The 23,561-nt window shown below is 42.1% G+C and overlaps 1 long non-coding RNA gene across 1 annotated transcript in view; it reads left to right on the top strand.

Moving 5' to 3' along the window:
- The first annotated feature begins 282 nt into the window (after window positions 1-282).
- LOC130252267 (uncharacterized) overlaps window positions 283-23,561 on the top strand; it is a 62,112-nt gene continuing 38,833 nt past the window's right edge. The window contains exons 1-2 of the long non-coding RNA XR_008840323.1: window positions 283-446; window positions 12,269-12,364. This is a non-coding gene — a long non-coding RNA (uncharacterized LOC130252267). The remainder of the gene's footprint in view (window positions 447-12,268; window positions 12,365-23,561) is intronic.

Raw genomic sequence — 23,561 nt, 5'->3', positions numbered from 1 at the left:
CAAATTTATCCCCAGGGAGGAATTTCATCATCGATTCCAACAGGAACAGGGTGACACCCTGATTATTCCTGCCTCAGATAACAAACTGCCTCTGGGGGAGGGGCTCTGTTGTTGCTGCTGGGCTGTTTTTTAATGTGTTTATTACCCTTGGAGTTCAGGACCTAAGGCTGTAATCTGCAAAGCAAAGCCGCTACTGTGACCCCAAGCAAAGGAGGTGCTGTAACGCTGTTATTCAGTGTTGTGCAACCACTGTGGCTGCACAGAGTGTTTCCATCTCCTCCAGACAGCAGCTCGCACGGGATGCAGCTCTCCTCAGTGATACCAGGGGCTGTGCAGAACAGCAGGGAAAGTGGAGGAGCTACACCAAGTTCCTAGTATGACTTGTCACACGTGCGTGTGTTGCTCTAGGCAACCTTCTACAAGTGGAAGTGTGGCCCTCATCATGGGTGAGTTTAAAAGCACTCATTGGCCTTGATTTTTCTGTCAAGCTTTCTGCTTTGGCATTTGAGCACTGTATAAAGTTAGTGTCCCCAGAGGATGGTGTGTTTTCCTAACAGTGAACTTTTGTCTAAATCAGAGGGGTTTAGGCCACAGAAGATTGACAAGCTAGCCAAGTCTAGAACTGCAAACTGGTTTCAGCCACAATGCTGAAGTAAATGTGGCAATGAAGGAAGAAGCATGGTGCGTCAGGAAGGACATAGATGAGACCTGACAGATTCTAGAGAGCTGTTACATGTCCTGCACACTCTTAGGGCTGTGCTTCACTGTGGAGGCCCCACTGAACTCTGGCTGTTTTACCAAAGCCTGTGCAGGGGAAGCAACTAGTGGGACACAGAAGAGAAACCCAATAAACAAACTGAGCATCAGACAGAAAGTGTAGGAAGGGCAGGGTGGAGGTGTAGGAAGTGAAAGCCCTGTGGCCAGCAGTCCTGTCCTCTGCCACTGGCCAAGTGATCACCAGGTCCTGTCCTGAGCACTGGAAGTGCTGCACAGCATTCAGCACTAGAGACACTGAACTGCCTGCACAAGGGGATGGGCAGGGAGAGGGCACCTAGTCAGGCCTAAGGAAGTTTCCAGAATAAGCCATGTGGCTAGGGTGTGCCTCGAGATTTCCATTTACACCAACCTGAAGATGAGAGCTTTTGTTTGATTTGTATTAAATTCAGGCTCCAATTTTTACATAATTTTTTAGAGAGAGAGTAGTTGCATTTTTTTATCTCTTTTCCAAATAAAGATGTAGCTGCTTTGTCAGAATGAATATCAAAGTTTTCTTCAAAATCTAAAAAATTAAAACGAATCTAGAGATATTTACACTGATTTCCTGCATTTCTAAATTACTGATCGACAGTATGACTCAAAGACTCTTTTACTCCTCTGCTAAAACCAGTCAGATAACCTCAAGCATTGAGTTTCAAAATGAATACTTAGTTGGCTTCCTAATTCAGCATTTGTGCAACAGTCACACAGTGTATATTTCTGCATTAAGGAATTCACAGTGCTGGATCATATTCTCCACTAGATGGTAATGTTGTTTCAAATAGTTTGTGTTTAAAGGAGCTTCCATGCTAACAACTCCAAAAGAAAACGGAAGCCATGAGATATGTCCAAGAAATTATCTTCAGATAACTTGGAGAAGAAAAAAAGTTTCTAGTTATTATAAATAATTTTTGGTTTGAAAAGGTTTTGATGAAAACTTTGTATGTACTGCAATTGCTAGGATCGTGGAAGTCTTAGTTCATGAAGCAAGTTTGAAAAGGTCTGTAAGCAATGAATCAGTAGACAGAGAATGCAGAAGACAAGCAGAGTGATCTCTGCTTTATGCTATCTGATACCCATCGTTGTTACTGAGTGACTCAAAATCCTCCATTTGTTTTTAGCCACAGTTTTTCTGGGGAGTAGAAAAGTGCTCTTCTCCTCCTTTTATGGCAATGGAGACAGAGGAGCAAAAAACCACTTCTGCAGTGGTTTTCTAGTACCACTTTTGGTCCATCGGGATCTGTGGAAAACAGCAGCTGTGCTGCTCTCACCTGCTGGCTGGGGCCGGGTTTGGCAGGCTGGACATGCTGGTGTGCCTGCAGTGGGGGCTGGGGCAGACCCTGCAGCACAGAGGTGCCCGTGCTGTGACAGGAGAGTGCACGGGGCAGCACTGCCGGGCACCTTCCAGCTGTTCCAGCTGTGCTGGCCCTGCAGGAACAGCAGATCAGGAGACAAGTTCCTGACTGGTCACAGAGTGTGTGGGCTGCTCTCTGGACCAAGGGGCCACCCTTGTCACACAAACATGATTTATTTGTTTATTTGTATTCAGCAAAACACAACCACTATGAAACAAAAAGGTGCCAACTTGCCCCCCAAGAAGAAACGCAGTTCCAGTGTGTGCTGCAAGCAAAGAGCTGCAGGTTCGCTCCCAGGAAATATCTTAGGCCAGTGCAGCTCTGGAAAATGTTTTTTAAAGTCTTTAAATAGCACATAACATTAAAACTAAATAAGGTTTCCACCTTAGAAACCTAAGGTTTCCAGCTTCTGTATTAGGATTTGTCACAAAATTCAGTGAAATCCTTAACATTAAATTTTACTGTAATGTGCTGACAGATCTAAACTGATGTATTACAAATATGAACCTAAAATTAGCTCAGTCTTTTTCTTCGAGGTGACCTACCAATGTTACAAATCAAAAGCAGATTTATTCTGTTGGCAAACAATGACCTGCTCTCCATGAGCACTGGCTGAGAACATCATCATTTAACTTATATAAAGTAAGAGAGTCCCTGTCAACACTGGATCCTCTGATCACATGAGACTCAATTACATACATTTCAAAGTTCATCTGTGCTAGTTTTATTTTTAGTAATAAAGTGAAGTTTAAAAAAAGACTTTTCACCTTTCACTTGGAACAAGAGATTAAGAAAGGTACCACCCCAGAAAATTCAAGAGAGGTTCAATTTAAAGTAGCAATTCTGGATTTTGATAGTTCTGCAATGTGATTCCATTAATTATTGATAACAAATTATTCTAGTCTTGGCTACAGACATTGTTACGGCTTTTGATACAGTTATGGAAAGGCACCATTTGGTTTGGAAGAGAAGAATGTAATACCTCTGCTTCAAGTTTGGATCCGTATTCCTTATTCTTTGCTAGATGGAATAATGCATAACTGTCAGTTTTGCTTTAAATCAGAGAAACAGGTTCATCCCTCAAGAGACATGAGATGAATCTCACACTCAGGGAAGTCATTGCAGGCACTTCTAAGGGCACTGTCCCATTGCCAGTTGCTGTGCCTGTGCCTTATCTAGAGAGGCAGCATTTACAGTGAGAGGTAATAGTTTTAATCAGAGATATCAGAACACATCTGATATCCTCCTGGGCTCAGCTTGTATTCATTTGTCCAGGCAGGAAGCTGCAGCATCGGAACTGAAGGAAGGTTAGGCATCCCATGCATTCCACACTGCTTACCCTGCTTGCTTTAGCTGGCCTATCCACCAAAGACACCTTCTTGTGGCTGTGTCTGTTTCAGTCCCCAACAGAGCAGCAATCACACAAGTCAGAAAGACCTGACTTTAAAAAGGCAAAAGTGGTGTTATTTCTAAAGATGCTAAATGGTGCTGTCTCTGCCAAAACTGCCTCTTGAAGGCTAAAGACCAAGAAGGATGAGTACATCGTGCTTACCCAGTCTGCACCACACCACAGCATATATACTGATTTTATCACAGTGTTCTGTCACAAACAGCTACTCTGAAACATAACAAGATTATTTAGGATTCACATTATATTGTTAAGACCTTTACTATCCTCTTGAGCCTCTAACTATGAAGAGCAGTAGTTTCTTCATATTGTGATCATCTGGACACAGAAAGAGAGCACTTGTGACATGGCTTGCAGAACAAGCCCTTAAGAAAATCTCTGGGCAGCCCATCTTCTATACACAATACAAATTTCTGTCCATACTTGGTGACAGCAACCCACAAGGCCCACTCAACCTTACACAAGGCACTGCCTCACTGTTGGCAGAGCAACTTAAATGTGCTTTTTCTGGAGAAAACACACAAGACAGCTGGAAAATCTCTTTTTTTCTTGCTTTTTGTCCTAATTTGCCTCTGCTGTTCTATCTAATTCTGGGGCCTCAGAATGTCTTGGATGTCAGACTCCCAGAGGCAGGCAATACTTGGCCTCATAATTTTCTTCCAGTCAGGTGTGAGGGGCAGAGCCCGTTTCACATCGCTTGCACACAGCACAGCTGCCAGGTCACTGCTCAGTTTGTAGATATATGCAAAGAAAAAGATCTGAAAGTGCAGATTTTTTGTTAAAGTTAACATGAGTAAGATGTTTGGGTCATATTGCAGCTTATTATGCTCATAATCTTTCAATATTATGAAATTTAATACTTCATATTGTAATTTGACAATTAAAAGGAAAATCTTACCTAGAAAAAAATTATGTTTTCAACTTATCACTTCAAATTAGAATCCAGCAATCTTACATCTCTATTACCAAAGAGCTAGTTAGAAAGCATTATTCCATTTCTCTGCTCTTTTATAGAGCTTTTCATCTGCAGATTTTTCAAGGGCCTTGAAGAGGATGTCCTATTTTTTCTCTCTTTATAAGCACAGTGGTGGAAACATTATGAGTTTAACTGTTTCTGTTTGGGTTCACCATGCTCTGCAAAAGCAGAGGCAGAAGGGAGACGGGTGCTAGAGAGTCCTTAGCCCCACTCAGACACTCTAACCCTGAAATAGCCCTGCCTTTCCTGGGCATAAACTCTTCAAAGTGCAGAGCATAGTGGCACTGAGCCAGGACAAAGAAGCTCAACTGTAGAGGCAGAAAATGTTGAAAGCTATTGCTGGGCTGGGGGGGCTGTGAGTAGTGCTAGAACATAGGGATAGGCAGTAATCTGCTTGCCACCCCAGACTTTAGGAAGTGCCTTTCACTTTTGGCTGTATCTTAACCTTTAGAAAGCTGGAATATTTAGCTGTTCTTCCAAGAGTGGGCCCTAACATTAAATCACCACAGATCTATATTGCTGCACTGCAGTCATCCCTATTTTTAGCAAAAGGTGATTAACTTCCTTTGTTCAAATTAATGTATTTCTATAAAAAAAAAAACCTCAAGAACACCAAAACTAATCTTTTCTTTTCCATGCAGCAAGAGAAATATATGCAGTACCAGCAAGCAATGAGAGGCTGGGCGGGGCACCCCTGGACAGCAAACACCCCTTGCCTGGCCAGGGATGTGTGAATAGGACATGGCTGGAGCAAGGCATGGCAGGAGCCCAATTTGTTGAGCAGTGCCTTCCGAAATTCCTTAGCTTTGTCTTCAGTGTGAGCAGGGGTGGCAGATCCAGAGAAGAGTAACTCTTAAGACCAGAGGGGGCCTTGAGAAAAGCATCAACATGTGAGAGCCGCTGGGCACCACTGGGACATGACTGATACTGATTGAAACAGGCTGGTTTCCCAGATTGCTCTCCTGTGCTCATCCTGGAGGACAGCACCTTGGAGCACAGCGTGACAGACTGAGTGGGTGATAGGATACATTCTGTCATAGTCTGTGCAGAACGAAACACACAAGGTGAGGTGAAGCAGGAAACACCTCTGGAAAAGGCAGACTGATAGACCTGAGATCACTTTGCCTGAGAACAAGTGTGGTGAGATCCTGTGCTGCCTCTCTACAACCATGCTAAGTCTAGGGAGAGGGTGACACCAACAAAATTTCTTTGGCCATTAATGGAATTGGCAAAGGAGCCATGGCCTAACATAACCTCATGTCTCAGCTTGCCACAGGCTAAACATCTGTTTCTGGACAACTCTGCAACTGGAGCAGAGCTCTCTGCATTGCTGCCCATACATAAACCAGCACAGGGGAGTCTAGTTGCACTCCCATCACTGGTGTGATAGATAGGTACATTCCAAGCCTCCATGGATCACTGAAGCAGCACAGCTGGCCAGCTGCAAGCTGCACCCCAAGGCAACACGTTTCTGCAAAAGATTCTGAGAAACTGCTCCCTCAGTTCCTATCCCCAGTGCATCCTTGCCTCACCTGAGCCTCTTCAGCAAGGTGAACCCTGCAGGAGGTAAACGAGGTGAAGCTGAGCTGAATACGTCACCTGTAGCATCCATGTGCTTTGAAATGTGAGTAGCACTGGGGGAAGAAAGCTTGTACAGGAAAAGCTGGGCTAATGAAGCAGGGCAGCACTACTGAAATTGGTGTAGGCCATTAAGGAAAACCTCCTGAAGAAGAACTGGAAGGGTCTAAACCATGGATGTCATATGCTATAAGTTGACTTTTTGAGGTCATTAGATGCCAGTCAGGCTATGAATGATTAGGAAAGTAAATGCATACATTTGATGCCCAGACATGTTAAGGAAAAACAGACTGATGATGAAACAGGTACTCTCTCCCTCTCTTCTTTTTGAGCCTAATATCCAGAACAAGGAGGAAGCATTCGAGCAAAACCAGGATTTCCTCCTAGTAAATTCAATTTCCCCTGTTTAGGTTAATTACATTGTACTAAGTGATGTAATCCTTTTTTTTAAGTTACAGACTGAGAATTTAAGGGAAAGGAGACAGAAAACCAAAAAAGAGATAGGGAAAAGCAAGAGCACATATAATTTGTGGTGTGAAGAAGTGCAGCCAGAAGTGACTGGTGGATAGACTGTGCCCTAGGGCTGTGTACAGCTTGTACCAGTGCCTGGGCTTACTGTCCTTACTGCACTCGCTCAGAGCAGCTGGTGCACAATGAGTTTGGATTACTTTCCACGCATACTTGCTTGTATCTACTAATGAAAATCAAGCCTAAAATATTTCATTTCTTCAGCTATGTCTTCTTAATTTAGTCACTTGATCCCACTGTGGATTTCACCTCATTCTAGTTGTCTGATTTTACTCTAATTTTGTCTTTTCTTTTTTCTGCAGAGCTTCCTGTTCATCCAAAGAAATCTCATTTATTGATGGTCTTTCCCTAATATTTTAGTTGTAGATTCAACAATGTTTTTGTTACCAGGGGATCTGAAAGTTAAGTGGATTTCTTTTTTTCCTTTGCTGCCTTCTTTACATTTAGAACAGCAACTAACATAGACTTTTAAATTATTCTTCTGGAGGTTTTTTTGTAGACATGCTGGCTTATGCAATATGCCATTGAGAGAGGGGCAAAGGGAACAGGGGCTTTTCCTGGGAGAGATCACCACCCAGGGCTCCTGAAGGCGGCTGCAGAAGGTGCAGTAGGGGAGGCTGGAGTTTGGGAAGGTTTGCACTGTGAATTGGGCCACTGTGACCCGCCAGCAGGTGTGGCTGGCGCTGGCGGGAGCAGCGCCTTTTCTAGCGGGAGCGCCAGCAGAATGCAAATGCGGAGAAATTGGCAGGAACGGTGTGCTGGGGGCAAAGCCAAGAAATCATATCCGCCCAGAGCTGCGTGCTGGGGGCCAAGCGACAAAACTGTCCCGGAGCGTCAGGCAGCCCCAGCAGCTCCGCATTGCTCCAGGAGACTGGCAGTCCCTTGGCAGCATCCCGCATCCCGGATCCGAATCTCGGATCCGCATCCCGCACCGGCGCGTCCCGGTCCCGGGGGGCAGGAGGCTGAAATGGGGCTGAAATGGGACCGAAATGGGGCTGCAGAGCTCACCCTGCAGCTTCCTGACACGTAACAAACAGGGCTGGCAAAGAGTGCACGCACGGCAGCAGACCTTGAACCCTTGTGCAAATTTACCAGGGGATATGGAAAAACAAACACGGAGCAGCCCAGAGAGAGCGGCGGTGGTTAAAGCTACCTCTGAATAGCAGTTATCAAATAGAGTTGGTCATGAATTTTGCAGCCAAATGCAGATACTGCCTGCTCTGGTCAGGGCTGAGAAACTTTCACTAGGATGTGCATGTATCAAAAAATTTCTTTCCTTTCCCTTTCCCTTTCCATTTCCTTTCCATTTCCTTTCCCCTTCCCCTTCCCTTTTCTTCATTTTTATTTTAAGGGACAGAAAGAGCAGTGCTTGTAAGGACAGAACAGGCTATTTGGTCATAACATCCCATTTGCTTGGGATTAGAGCCCTCCTCTGGAATGAGACAGAAGCCCAAGGCTGGATACATACCCTGCCAGCTCCAGGCCAAGGGAACAGCACTCACTCTTTTCCTTTCCAAGTGTTTTCTCTGTTGGGGAGTGATAAGAAATGTGTTTTGGGTGGTTTCTGTGAAAGCTCCCATGCTTGTTATAGAAAATTGCTCATTTTGCAGATATAATTGTTTCTTTTCTTTGTTAATGGTTCTTCTCACCTTGAGGCAGGTGGAACAAATGGCTTGCTATCCCAGGGACTAGGACAATCATTGCTGAACACATCAAACCAGGCTCTTGGCTGGTGAGGCATCTCTTGGTTTTTGCAAACTGCTTCACAAAGTCTTGGGTTTTGTCCAACCCAGGATAGGAAAGATTTCAAAGTCTTGTAGTTTTGTGGGAGGAAGAAACTATTTTCCACCAGATGCTATTCCTCAGAAAATATGTTAGGAAGCAGCCAAGGAAACTGCCAGAACAGCTAAGTCTTCATGTGTGAAGCTTACTTTTAATGGGGTCAAGGAATTGTTGGTGTCTACTTCACTTCAGGGCTTTTCATATTGTGCCTGCATTACTGTGTGAGTTTGTAATAGAATAGAGCTTCCTAAAGCGTTTTCAGCCAAAAACCATGATCCCAAAAATTAAGCTGAAGGATATTTCTCTTTGAGACTGGGTTGGGAATCATTTGGACTATGAGTTTAGCAGACAAGGAGATAAAGAGCCTAATTCTTTGTAAGCAACTCCAAGGTAAGAAAACTGTACACTTTATAGAAACTTGTTTCAATAATGATGTGTTTAAAGGAAAAAAGGTTTGCATTAACAAATATTTGTGCCACTGCTACTCTTTGGGACAGGAACTGTTAAAAAGTCCTGAGTGAAGTCACTGGCAATTAAAGATGAGTGGATGTTAGAATAACTAGTTTGGAATGACATTGAGGAATTTGTGTTCTTAACAATGCATGTTAAGAACTTTGTGAAATATTTTGATAAATCACTACACTAGAGACACCATCTTTTTCATCAGCATTTTGGTAGCTCCAGTCTCTGTGAACCCCAAGGTAGGAAGTATAACAAAAATATTTTTAGGATTTTTTACTTCACTGCTTTCAGTATCTAGAATAATTTCCCCTTCCTTTTAGCTTGAGTTGTGTTTTACTTAGATGAGTTTACACTTTTTGAAAGGCTAGGCAGTAAAAGTTTGTTTATGACAACATTAATTAATTAATAAATAACTCATTGTATGCATTATTTATTTTGCACATTACAGTAGTCTCTTTGGCTTAGATATTTCCCATTTGTTGGCTGATGCCTGTCTCTGAAAATGAGTTTCTAAATGTCAATAATTCCAAATCTGTCTAGTTCCAGTAGCCTGCCTGATGAAAGATTGTATTTTGGTTAGATGGATAGCTTCCTGGACTCATAAGCACTAGGCACAGTGCAATCACCCTGCAAAGATCTTGTCCTGAAAGCTGTCTGAGTGCTCTACACAGCTTCTTTTGATGCTTTGGTTAGCTCACCCCAACTAATTACTAGCTAACTTCATGCCAGTCTAGAATACAAAACATTTCTCTCTCTTTTTCTCTGAGAGTAGTTCCTGCTGTAGATTCCTAGGAGGGAAGCTTGGCCCCTTCATGAAGGAAAGTGACTTGTATTTTCCACAAAACATGTGAAGATACAGGCCCTTGTGTCTGGTCCCCACTTGTGTCTGTTCCTCCTCTCCATATAACTTGAAGTCCACTTGGTGGTTCTTGCTGTTTCATCACAACAAAATTTATGTAAAGTCAGTGAAGGAAAACAGTGGCTACAGTAAATGGGAAACAAGTGGCAGAGAAAAAATTTTGGCTGGTGTGAAGCAAAGTGAGAAACAGAAGAGTCATTGAGAGGAGAGAAGGGAGGAAAGCTGAGTGAGGTCACTGCTGTGACAGAGTAAGAAAAAGCTGAAATGTGTCTCTGTCACAAAAATTGCTTTGGACATTAGCAGTGTAGCAGTACAGAGCAAAAATAAAAAACTGTATTTTCTTCATGTTCTAAATTACAGTTGCCATATATTTCAACCAGATATCGATTAAGCAGCCAGTGTATCATCAATGCACAGTCAAGTGTGACCCTCATGAGAACACAGGTAAACCACCAGTTTAACACAGCTCCATTTTCCAATGCAATTCACAGAGACTTGTCTAAGGCATACTGGACAAGTCTCCTCCTAATATTACTTATCTGGGAGACACTTAGGGCCTCTGAGATGATCCATAACTCATCTTCTTCTTAGAGTGCTGATTGATATCTTTCCAAGACAGACAAATCTTCATTAGCACAAACCGTTATGGTCTTCCTTTTTTCTCTGTTCCCTGTAGACTCCACTCCATGGCTTGACTGCTAGCTCTGATATCTGATTTCCTCAGACAGTGGCTAATCCATTTCCACTTTCTTTAGTAGTAGCTTTGATGTGTCTCCCTTGTACTAAACTGTGCTCTCATTTGTCATCCATCCAACCATCCATTACTGTCTAAAATGTGGAGGCATAGCAATGTTTAGAAGTACTCTCATCAGTTCCTTTGTGGTCCCCAGTGTCTCTGACCTGTTCAATAAAATTCCCTTTACATTCTGTTTAGAATTGAAGTTTATTTCTCCATTAATCTCAATTTACACATCACTTTGAAACAGTAAAAGCAGCTGGTTCCCCTCCAGTCCCAATACTATCTCCTTTAATGTCATAGCATCAAACTCACAAAGTTTTCAACCTGAATGACTCTACTTCTCCAGTCTGTTTTGCTACATTATTCAATATCCCTTTTATCTTCCCTGCTCTATCAGCTTCCTGCTTTGTAAGTTTGTGTATTTCAGTTTCCTCCCATTGTCAGTCTCTGCAGACAACATGCCATCATGTCTGGTCAATGATTCAGATATCACCTCTGAAATCTAGGTCTTCCAGGATTTTTACTGATGCTCACCATATCCCTGCCAATGATAATTCCTCAGTGAATGAATGGAAGATGTAGCAAGAGCGCTCAAAACCCTGCTTATCTCAAAGTAGTCTCTGTTTTGAATTACTTAAAGTCTGTTGCTCAATTGCAGCATAAAAATCATTCTGAGCTATTAACAAATCCTTAAATTGTTCAACTCTTCACAGATCAAATGAGTTCTCAGGGATTATAAAATGTATATATTTATTAGAATACCACAGAATGCTCTGTACAGTAGATGATCATAACATGATCTTATCATCCCATTACTATTTTTGTATTCTGAAATTTGACATAATTGCAAAATTAGGAATCCATTGGTTGTCTCAAATTCTCCAGACTGTTCTTGACAAGAACATGTATGACATAGAGATAAGCTTTCTCCTTGAGGAAAAAGGAGAAAGCTTATCTCTATATCTCTCTTTAATGAAGATACATCTTTCTACTCATATATAACATTTTCTGGTTTTCTCCAAGTTATGCCAAGAAGTTTGTTTGTGGCAAAGGTTGGATGTCCTGTATTTAACAGCTATGCTGCAATTCATCACTTCCACAGGCTGCATTTTCATTATGCAGGTCTGGAACAGCTTCCCACAATTCAGCATGTTTTTAAAACCCAGATCAAGAGAAAGGCAAGAAAATTAAGAGGTTTGTGTATTGGTAGACAGAGGTGTTGATTTTTAATTTTAGTTCCAGATTTTTTTTTTTACCATGTAAATGTTTAATGTGATTTTATTAATGAACTTTTGGCCCTCAAAGCCTGGCATCCTGCCAAAGCTTCTTGTCATGCAGATATGACTGTCCTTACCTTCAGCTGGAAGGGACACAAGATGGGCATGCTCAGCAGCTGGCAGGAGCAAGCTCTTAATTATTGGACAAACTGAAAATCTGACAGTGCTCCTTGCCAGGCAGCCAGTACCAGCTGCTTCAATGACAGCTTCTGGGGCAATGCTGGTTGATATGCATCACATACCTTGCTGAAATTACTTTGTAATATTGCATTAAAAAGGTGCTTTCTCATGCTCCAGTGCCATACAGTTATGATAACTTCCTTACATCCCATCCATCTGCCAATCCACCTCCCACTGTCCTTACTTTTCCTCTTTAGTCTTAGGGAGATTTCAGGTGAAATTGCTTTGAGTATTCTCCAGTGACAAGATGGACATGCAGGCATTTCCAGGGACTATCAGCAGAGTTAATCTATGCCAGTAACTAAAGTGACTGCTCTTATTTTTGTGGAGTCTGGAAGATTTCTAAGTGTATGATTTTTCTCATTCAGACCCCCCCCCAGGACTGGATTTCACAGCTCATCACAGTCTGAGGCTGCACCAGAAATCCTGCTGGGAGAGCCACCAGTTCCCTGAGCTCAGTGTGGGTAAGACCAGCCAGATCTTTGTTACACAAATATCTGGTGGGTTCTCCTGAGAAACACAGGGCTGCCTTTTCAGAGGTGACCACAAGTGTGAGATTTGCTACAGCTTTCATCTCAAGCTAAGCTTGCTTTGCTGAGACATTTCCATCGTGGGATGTCTGCAGCCAAACCACAGCTCCTCCCTCACGGTTGTGTAAGGGGAAGGAAGGACATGTGCTCTGGGTGTGGGACATGGCATCGTGTCAAGGATGGAGGGTGAGGATTTGGGTCAGGTGTGGGAGCAGAGTAGGCAGGCAGAGAGGCTTCCCCAGGGCATGAGAAAGGTGAGGGCAGGAGGGACAGGAAAGCATGACCTGCCTGGAGACTAATGCAAGGCAGAGCTCTAGTATGTACTTATCCCAACAACCTTTTCCATCCTAAACAGCCTGAGCTAGCTCTAGCAAGGAGGCTTTTGTCTGTGCACAGTGAGAAAACACAAGTAAAGGCACTGCTGATTGCAACTGCCCTATCAGTGTTTTTATTTAAAGCATGTGGATTTCCTGGCTGCAGAGGAAATGTAAGGGGATGCTCACAAGGAAAAGGCTCCACTCACTGTGTGTGTCTATTTAGAAAATGTATGAAAATGGATTTCAATTATTGGTAGAAGTGAACTTCCATCATATGAAGGAAGACAAACAGACCTTCACCTTATTTTTCTAAGTGGTCATGTCCTGAGCTTCTCCTGAGGCATTTCTCCCTAGGGAATCTCCCAGGAAGAGTCTCCTCCCATTAGGGCAGTGTGGTCAGGCTGTTAGCACCTTTTAGGAGGTCACCTTCCCTCAGTACCAAGCTGGGCAGATTCCAGACTGGTTTGTTCCACACCTTTTTTTTTTTGGATGACCTGCTGAAGCTGAGGGCTGGCGCTGATCTCTGTGTCACTGTCCCACACAGTGTCACACCAATGAATGTGTCTGTGCAGGGGTGTGCTGCTCTGTCACCTACCGGGATGGGTGAATGAGCATAAAAGCACTGAGCAGTGATCTCCACCTGTGTCTGCTGACATCAGTGGGGATTCTCCTGTTGACTTAGGGAGCAGGTTTTCTGAAAATGCCACGTGTGTGTACTTTGCTGCCTGGTGTGAAGTGGAGTGTGTGCCTGTGAGAGAGCTGCCCAGCAGCTCAGCTTACCTCAGCCCCATGCCACCAGGAGCCTGCAGGAATGGTAAACCTTGCTTATGGATTAGCCAGGTGGAACACAGGGTGGGTTGGGAAGCTGGGATCATTTTGACCTGATGAACCAGATCATCTGGATGCATTTCAGCAGGGCATATCTCTGCAGATTGCTGCTCAGTCCCAAGGCGAGTGCCTGGAGCCATGCTCCAGTTTATCACACAGTCTCTGACCCGGGTCAGATGTATTCAGTGAGCTAATGCCTCTCAGGCACACCCTGCCTGATTTATGTGAACACTGGACTGGGTGAGATCAGTGGAGGAAGGCAATGTTACAGCACCATTGTGTTTTCATTTGGTGGATCCAGTTTGCTTTATTCACCTGCTTTCTTCTGCCATTGTAATTGCATTGTTTGTTTTGGAGGAGGTTGCTTTCCCAGTCTTTGTCCCATCCCAGAAAATGGTACAGCTTTTACTTCTTTCAGAACTGAACCTAAAGCATGGGAACAGATTCTGACTTTTTTTATCTTTCTACTGAGCCTACAGCCTTACTCTTGTAGGAGCGGCAGAGAAAACAGGATCAAACTTAGGTTTCCATTTGAAGAGCCAAATCCTGTTTCTGCAGAAATGAATAAGCTTCCAATGACAAACAATGAAAGTATCAGTCGGTTATATACAATTTAATGGGAAAAGTCAGCAGTCAGTCGGTGTTACACACGTTAATTGTCCCCATGCATTTGAGAAATACCACCCAGCCTGCCCTTTCCTGGAGAATGGAGGCCTCAAGAGCCTCCTCTGCAGCTGTACTTCAGCAGTAATCCCAAGGAGCATGTTTTCCTCTGTTCAGACTTTCAGAGCCTTCTTCGTTTTCTATCAGAGTACCTATCCTGTTAGAGACTGGCTTCCTTCTGAGCTAGATGCTGTATAAACACAGCTCTTGATCTTGTGTGCTCCAGTGACAGATTGACAGCAATGGTAAGACTGACATTTCCTTTCATAGGTAAGTCATGTGTTTCTTCTTGGGTTAGGTTTTTCGCATTTCTCCATTCATAATCTCTGATGTGTCATGGAATGCCTTCTTGTTACAGAGAAGGAAAATGGCTCTGATTTTTCTCACAGGTGTCAAAGTCAAAAGGGACCATGTTGACACCTCTGACAAAACACAGAACATGGAGTTTTTGCAAGTGATTCCTGTATAAGGTCCAGTAATCTCAAGAGGAAATAATGAAATTGTTTCCAAGATGTTCAGTCTTGATATAAAACTTCAGGTGGTGAAGAATCCGCCCCAGTCCACAGTGAGATCCTCCATCTTTTAATTAACTTTGCAATTAAAATGTTGTGCCTCATTTCCAATAGCAATTTTTCTAGCTTCAGTCTTACATCACCAGATTTTACTGCTAGGTTTAGTAGTGACTACTGTGAAAAACATCCTCTCCCCATAGAGATGGGATTGCCCATACCGTCTTTGATAAGCTGACATTATTTATCTCCTTATATTTATTAGATTTTAAAGGATGTTTTGTTCTTTTTTGGAGTCCTTTCCAACACCCTTTAGACAGCAAACTACTGGCTTTGGTCACTTGGCAAACATAAATTAGATTTTTTGGGTCACTATAGTTATTGACTCTAGAGAATTTTCATACCAAAGTTCCTCCTTAAAGCAGAAAATTCCTGTATGTGGAAGCTTAAATAATAGCTCTCCCTATTTATAGCTATGTTGAGTTTTCCATTTACTTGTGGAAACATTTTTCCAACATTTTCACCTTGGTCTTGTGTGTAAGCCTCTGCCATGCCTACCATTTCTGAGCAGTAAGCACCCTTGGAATTCCTGTGACTGTGCCCTGAGAGAGGAATGTTAGCACACTCCCACTACCTTGGGTGTAAAACTGATAGCTCATATGAAAAAAAGCTGCATAGAAGGAATCACTGAAGTGCAGGGGGGGTCTCTGAGCAAGTATTAATTAGACATGGTTTTCTTAATTTCAATCTCTGTGGTCATGGTAAGGTACTGTGCAATAGAGATCATGAATTGGGTGATAAATGTTAATTTATAAAATCATATGCCTGAAAAAAGTTATGTGGCACTGGATAAGGCATGAAGTGAGAAGCTCCTTCACATGGAGAGTAGATGCAAGTGGCTTTAGGACTTCTGTGTAACGTATGAACATTTTGTGAGAGAAGAAAAGGGAGAAAAGTGAGAGATTCTTGACCCACTAATCCTACTTGTTCTTGGTATTTCAACTACAGTCACATTTTGTTGTATAATCTCTTACAGAGATTTTATGGCTTAGCAAGGACAAAGTGACCCTCCAGAAAATGTTCCTGGTCACTCAGAGGCTGCCTGTGCTGTTTAGGCAAGCACAGGAAATATGCTCAGGTCCTGCTCCAATAGGTGTCCAGGAAAGGAGGGTTTCAGGGCTCTGAGTTTGGATTGAACATCAACTGAATTTCCAAAGGCCTTGAATTTCAATCAGGAATAGCAATAACAGAGCTCTTAAGGACTGCAGAAACAAACAGAGCTGGTTTGCCAAGGGCTTCAAGCCTGCTTGTAGGAATGACATCATTGGTTTAGACAGAGTGCTGGAACCTGCCAGTGTCTTGATAACTGATTAACATCAAAGAAAGATAGGAGGAGGTGTCTTCAGTTTCTGCTGTATCTGAAACAGCCACCCCTGTGCCAGAGGCTTTGAATTTTTAATTTGCTGCCCTATCAACACCCAGAAGGGTGGGACTGGGAAAGGTTTTCCTCAAATAGATCATCAGCAGATATGGCTGAGCTTGTTCTTGGAGGAGCCCTGCAAGGCAAGCATAAAGAAGGGGATAATTACTTTGCAAGTCAAATGTGTGATATATATCACCACTTCCAACTATAAAGGAAAAGCTTTCAGAAATACGTGTAGAAGAAATGGTGGGAATGAAACAAAACAGTTTTTACAAATCTGGACCCAAGCCTGGAAAGGAGGAGGCCCATAGCTCCCTCCCACTGAGCTAATATTGCCCAGCTGCATCTTTCTATACTCCCCTCAACATCATCATCCATCTCTGTCTCAATCCAAACCAGTCAAATGAACTCATGGTTCTCTTAGTTTGAATCTCATTACATACTCTTGCTTCCCTTCAATTCAGTCCACACTTTTTCAGCCCATATCCACAGTCCAGTGGTACAGCCACAAGTAACCATAATCACTTAGTCATATTCTGACCCAGTCAAAAGTAAGCAAAAGTATTTAGAAGATACATCAATGTAGTTATTTGCCTCAGAAAAAAAAAAAAAAGTGTTGGAATGATAAGGCTTTGGGGAAAAATATTAGAATATCAACATACTTTTCAACAAAAATCTCAAATTCTTAAAGGCAGGACATGACTGCATGGTGGAACATCATCTGGTCTATTATCAACATTTTGGTCAGTCATCTCTAGTGCAGGGTACTGAGCAACAGAATAAACTGGCTAAGGAGCAAGCTGAGAAACAAATATCTATGGCTAATACCTCACTTACTAAAAACTTGTTTATATAGGCAAACATACAGTTGTTTACTAACAGGTCATTTAAGGATGCAACAACAAAGAATTTCGTTAAGAAGAAAGATTAAATTTATTTGGGATAATGAAAAAGTCAGCATTACCAATCAATCAGGACTTTGTCTACATACTTGATTTAGGCTGAGATTCATAGAGCTGATAGCTAACATTTATTCATTACTGTTTTTCTTACAGGAAATCTGAAATAGGAAAATTCAAGAAGGTCATTAGGGACAATAAGTGAATACGTTTTAGGTGAAGATGTTTTACCTAAAAAAAGAAAAATAAATAAACCAAACCAAATCAAATAAAACAAAAAAAAAACAACAACAACAAAAAAAAGTAATGAGAAAAGCAGTAGTTTCACTTCCTGGAATACTACAAACAGTAATCCAGAACATTGTAATTTAAGTTAAGGGTATAAATTACAAGAAAAACTGCCACAAATCAAAACACCATCAGATTAATTACCAACCCGAGATCAAACAGTGACTATGTCACTTTGCCACTAGAGGGAAATATGTAGATCAATTTATAGATTGTTTATCAGGAAAATTTTCATTTTACATTGTAAACAAGATGGGTCAAAGCCTTGCCTGAATGATTTCTTTTCCAAATCATTCTATGTTTTTTAGCAGAGAATTTTATTTAGAAATGAGACATGGAGAGCTCATGGCATCTAAGTCCTTTCCATGATTAATTGCTATTGCTGCTTGGAAATTAATTTCACAGAATGACAGAATGGTTCAGGTTGGAAGAGACCACAGGGAGTTATCTGGTCCAAGCTCCCTGCTCAGCCAGGATCATCCCAGAGCACATGGCACAGGATTGTGTCCAGATGGTTCTTGAATATCTCCAGTGACTGTTCCAGTGCATGGTCACCCCCACAGTAAAGAAATTCTTCCTCATATTCAAGCAGAACTTCCTGTGCATCAGTTTCTGCCCATTGCCTCTTGTTCTCTGCTTGGCACCAGTGACAAAAGCCTGGCTCCATCCTCTTGGCACCCTCTCTTATATATTTCCTATTTCCGTATTTGCTCCACCACAGCTCACAGCCTTTGAACTTTATCTTACTTTTGCCACATTGAACTTACATTCCTTTTAGAAATACAGAGTACTCTCCTGGGGACAGTGAGAAGGGCACACTGGCCTGGTGTCAGCCCAATCTGCAGGGTTGCAGGATGTCTCTGCTCTTTCTCAGCTCTGGCACCAGCCACTGCTGGTTCACTCAAGTAACCCCTCTATGACTTACTTAAGCATATAAATCCCCATGCAATATAACCAAGGAGACTGTTTAAATAAAATACCACTCCCCCTGCTGATTATTTCCATCTGAGTAGACTGACACATTGAGCAAATACCTTAAAAACATGTACTTCTAAAATAAGCATATAAATACAGCTGCTTTTGGTGATCCTGGACATAGAGCACCTTTCACTGACGGATTTCTTCCCTGCTCACCAAGGGCCCCAGGGAGCAAAAATCCTCATCCTTGTTCACTTCCCCCATCCTGCTTTCCCCGAGGCTGCTGGGCTCCACATTTCACCCAGGCAGACACACTCCAGCTTCTGGGAACCCCCCATGTCACAAGGAATTCCTGCTCTGCACAGGAGTATGTGCAGTGTCATCAGAGATATGGCCTTGTAATTGATGGGCAAGTTTGCTGGAAGAGCTTGAGTTAGAAAGGTGTGCCAGCAATGCCTTGCCCAGGCTCGTATTTCTCCATCTTGCTCTACTAAAATAATGTTAGACCAACCATACAGCATAAAGAAAGTTGATTTTTAAAGTTGAAATTGATTATTTTAAAGTCATTATTATTCAGTTGGACCTGTTTTGAGAGTGATAGTTTTGGGATGCTTGAGGTGTTTATTTTATTTCATATAGAAAATTAAGCCCATTGACTCTGGTTTCTTTACCTTAAGGCATCTCTTGCTGGTTTTGGCTGGAGTTTCACCTCCAATGTATGTTTCAAGTTTCATCTCATCTTTCTTGGGTTTTACTTTTTATTATCCTCCCACTTTGCTCTGCTGCCCCCCCCATTTATTAATATTGGGGGTTTTTACTATGAATTATTATTACAAGTCTTTTTATTAATTATTAGACTGGTTTTATATCAACCCACAAGTTTTCTCACTTTCATCCTTCCTTTTTCTTCCCCTGTCTGGCCAGGGAAGGGGAGATGGGTGTGAGTGACCGTGTGGTGCTTAGCTGGGGTTAAACCACAACACTATCACACTCTGGATTTTAATTGGTGAGAAAAGCCACTGTTAGGAACAGCCCTGAAGAGCAGAGCCATAGCTGTCTTTTGAAGGCCACCTAAGCTGGCCTTGCTTTGAGCTGGATTTTGGACCAGATGATGTCCAGAGGTGCCTTCTGACCTAAACAAGTGCATGAGAAGCACAGCTTGCTCATCTTGCAGTGAGATGGACAGCTTGACTGCCTGTGGGTAGAAGAGTTTGGGGCCTTGGTAGCCCTGTAACTCCATAATGTGGCCACATCATTGCTACAGCCAGACCATCACATTTGCAGTGAGTTTGCACAGCCTTGAGGCTGAGCCTTGTCAGGTTGCTGTTTCCCTCATCTGCCTTTACTGAGTTTGGCTGTTGCAGCAATTTTTCTAACTAACCTGGTATCTACAGATAATTTATTTGTTTCTCATTGCATGGTATAATCTCAGTTTTGTATTGGTAGCCATGATAAGAAGTTGTTTCCTGTAGAATAAAATATTAATTGACAACTCTAATACAATGATGGAGAGAAGCAGGTCTGATACAGTAGCAGAGGGCCTGAGAATCAGAGACACGGGAAAGTACAAAGACAGATGTGGGATGATAAAATGTGGAGATGCACTAAACTGTATTTAGGGAAAGCAGAACAAAGAAACAGTAATTCACCTAGGTAGAAGGCATCAAATATATTAAATTATGATGCAATGGGATAGTGTAGACCAAAGAAGAAAAATAAAAGCAAGTGTGTTAGCAAACTAACAAAAGTACCTCAGGTGAATCCTAGAAGGAGGAAGAACAAACTAAATGCATAAATACAATCTTCCTCCCAAAGAGGCACTTCAGAGGCTGATGACTTACTGTGCCACCCTCTTCATAGCCCAAAGTTTCTGACTTCAGGACTCAGAGGTGAGGTGCAAGGGTGACCACTACCCTGAGAAAAAGGATGTCTACTAAGAGCTGCATATGTTCTGATTTCAGCTGTATTACAGAATCACAGAAATGATGAGGTCAGAAAAGACCTTTGAGATCATCGGGTCCAACCTGTGATCCAACACCACCAGGTCAGCCCAGCATGGCACTGAATGCCACATCCAGCCTGTCCTTGAACACCTCAGGGATGGTGACTCCACCACTTCCCTGGGCAAACCATTCCAAAGCCCAGTCACCCTTCTGTGAAGAACTTCTTCCTAAATGTCCAACCTAAACTTCCCCTGGTGCAGCTTTAGGTGGTGTCGTCCTGTCCTCCTGCTGGTTGCCTGAGAGAAGAGATGGACCGTATTACTATAACTGAGACTTTGTCTCAAAGAATTATCACTCTATTTCAGCAACAATTAGTCCTAGATTAATAACAACTCTAGAATTAGATTGATACATTTTCCACTATACTAACAATTTTTTTTATTTACTTGTATAAGGTATGCTTCCTCTGTGTCCATGAACAATATTATGAATGTAACAGACTCATCAGCTCAGTTCAACTTATTGATTGCTTAAGACCTTTAAAAAAATTCCTGAATCAGTGAAGATTTCCTTACTTCATAGTGTCAGCAAAATTACTTAAAAGCTTCAAAATCTTTTACAAAAATAAATTTAAATACATCTGTTCATTATTGTGCTCACTTCTCTGATGGCTGTGAATTCCACCATGAGCAAAAAATACGGAAAATTTATTACTTTTTCTGTTTTGCTCTCAGTCCTTATTTGATAAACACTTCTATCCCTAGAATAGAAATTGATTTAAAACAGTAAAGAAAAGGCATTGCAAATGTCCAAATCTACCACAGGTGAATTCAAACCTTCAGAAGGGCACGAATCACCTTTGTTTGCTGTGAAAGCACAGGCTGGGGTCAGGAGTGCTCTGTGCAAGGGCAGTCAGGGCTTCAGCAGAGCTCTAAGAGCCAGATCAGATTGTCAGACTTGGGGATGGGAAACAGCAGTGTGAGGGATGACCAAGGAAATACACAGTAAGCCAGCAGCAGCACTTGGCAGCAGTACAGAGGATGTGTAATCCAGCTCCTGACAATATCTAATGCCCTTTCCACTGGATAACAATAACTCTCTTCCAAACCAAAGCTGTATCTGCCTGAGCCTGCTTCATCTCCCTGGGCTGTGTAGGATATCCTTCCCAGTCCTGCACCCCAGCACCTCAGACTTTCTCTCCTCATGGCTTTCTCGTTAGATCTGAACATAATTTGGCAACACAGCACCAGGGAGATAATCCCTTTCCTTACAGAGTTGTTTGACAGCACAAGAGAAGCTCTGAAGGAATAGAGTCCTTCTGCAGGGACCACACAAAATCCCTGTTCACAATTTCCTCAGGAGATGTCACGTGCATCTCAGCAGACCTCAGCTCAGGCTGCCATCAGAAGGATGCTCATCTGGTAGTATTGGACTGAGGCTCTCATCCTCTATTAAATTTTATGTATTTGTTTTTAAATACATTTTTATTCTGTAACACTTCTACATATCCAGAACTGTGACCACGGCATTCACAGTGATGGTGCTGACAAGACTCCTGCACTGAGGAGGAGAAGCTGGGAAGTGGGGAGATCCTGCTCTGGGGTGTTTAGAAGGATGTGACAAGTACACCTGTCACACGTGCCCACATGTAGGAATAAGTGTGGGATTAAAACAGTGCTTTCACTTTATGATGATCAGTGTGTGGGGACTCTGGCTGGCTCCAGTGAGGTTTGATATAATTAGAGTAAACAGTGGTAAAAGGCCTCTAAGGCTGAAAGATCAAAGCCCAAAACCTTGCTTAGGAGGTGTTTAATAAGTTAGCAAAAGGCCTAAATGTCTTTGATTCATGTTCTTGGCATACATCATGTAACAACACTTTCACTGCCTGACCACACACTACTTTCCAAAAGGCTTTCTGCTCCATTCAAAGCAAAGCTGATTCTTTTCAAGATTGGCATTGCACAATATTCATGGGGACAAAGTATGAAAGGCAGGATGGGAGTGAGGACATCATCTGACATCCAGGCAGAGGGTGCTTATTTCAGCTGCAAAAGCAACAGAGGTGAGATTTTGAAATCCAAACATCTCCAGAAACAGAAAGAATGAAGGTTCTTCTTTTATTTATAATACACATTCATAACTAAAATATGATTATTGGCAAATCAGTTTTGAGTCCATAAAATTCAAGAGAGGTGATTTTTTAAATAGGCAGATTCAATTTGCTAGATGCAAATTCATGTAAACATGTAGCTGTTGCTGGAACTCAGCTTTCATTCTGCCTCTTAACTATAAACAATAAATCAATCCAAATCTTGTACTGAATTCATCAATGCCTTTTGGCCTGAGTTTGGTTTAGTAAATGAAGAGATATGGAAAAAAGCCAACCCTTTTTGTACCAAAATCATAAGAAAAGGTAAATAGCTGAAAGGAGCATCCAAGTGCAGACAAACTGAGATACCTCATTTATCTGCAGTTGTGAAATCCCTGAATAAGAAGTCCAGCTTTTAGTGATTATTATGAAATTCTTTATGTAATGACAATCATTACAGATGAGATAGACAGAGATACATTAGAATCATTACATATATGTACATAGAGATACATTATGTGCAGCAACCAATTGTTCTGGTTCTTTGCTTTCTGGAATTTTGTCTGGGGGGAGGTTGACCTGGTTAGAAGCAAAACAAGGCAAAGTACTGCATTTGATTTATAACCCCTCACATTGCAGGTGTGGGAGAGCTGGGAGCAGTCCTGTGCAGCTTCATTAACCAGCACTGTAAAGCAGCTAGACTTAGTGAATTAAAAGAAAAGACTAGTTTTCAAAACAATCTGCTCAATTTTTTATTTTGTTTTTTATTCTGAAATATAGGAAGTTGAGAAGGCCTGTAGGTAACTGCATAAGGACTGCCTGAGTAGCACTGATTATGTGTCCCTGGAGAGGCCAAGGAAACAGGAAAGGGAGCCAGCCAAGAGGCATATTTAAGAGAAGGTTCTCAAACTTCCCTATTACCTTTGGGATTGTTCCCAAATCCTAAAGTTAAGAAAGAAAAACCTGGACTTGGCAAAACGGATCTGCACTGTACAACACGTGGTGTCCCAGGATGATTTGTGACATTTAGTAATTCCGTATGTCATGAACACCACCGAGGGAATAATCCACAGAAATACAGCTGCTTGAAAATTGCTTCCAAGACCACTTCTGAATAAAAAATTAAATCAAAATTGTGCCCATTTTATAAACACAAAAACCAGTGCTATATAAAAAAGAGCTATTGCAGAAGGGAAATCTCAAAAATATTCCTGCTGGATATTACTTGGAAGGGATGATTTTGATATTTTTCAT

This window comes from Oenanthe melanoleuca, chromosome 4, assembly GCF_029582105.1.
Source record: "Oenanthe melanoleuca isolate GR-GAL-2019-014 chromosome 4, OMel1.0, whole genome shotgun sequence".
Classification (NCBI taxonomy): Eukaryota; Metazoa; Chordata; class Aves; order Passeriformes; family Muscicapidae; genus Oenanthe; species Oenanthe melanoleuca.
Note: the sequence above shows the minus strand (reverse complement) of the source record. Positions and strands in the feature narration are given on the sequence as shown.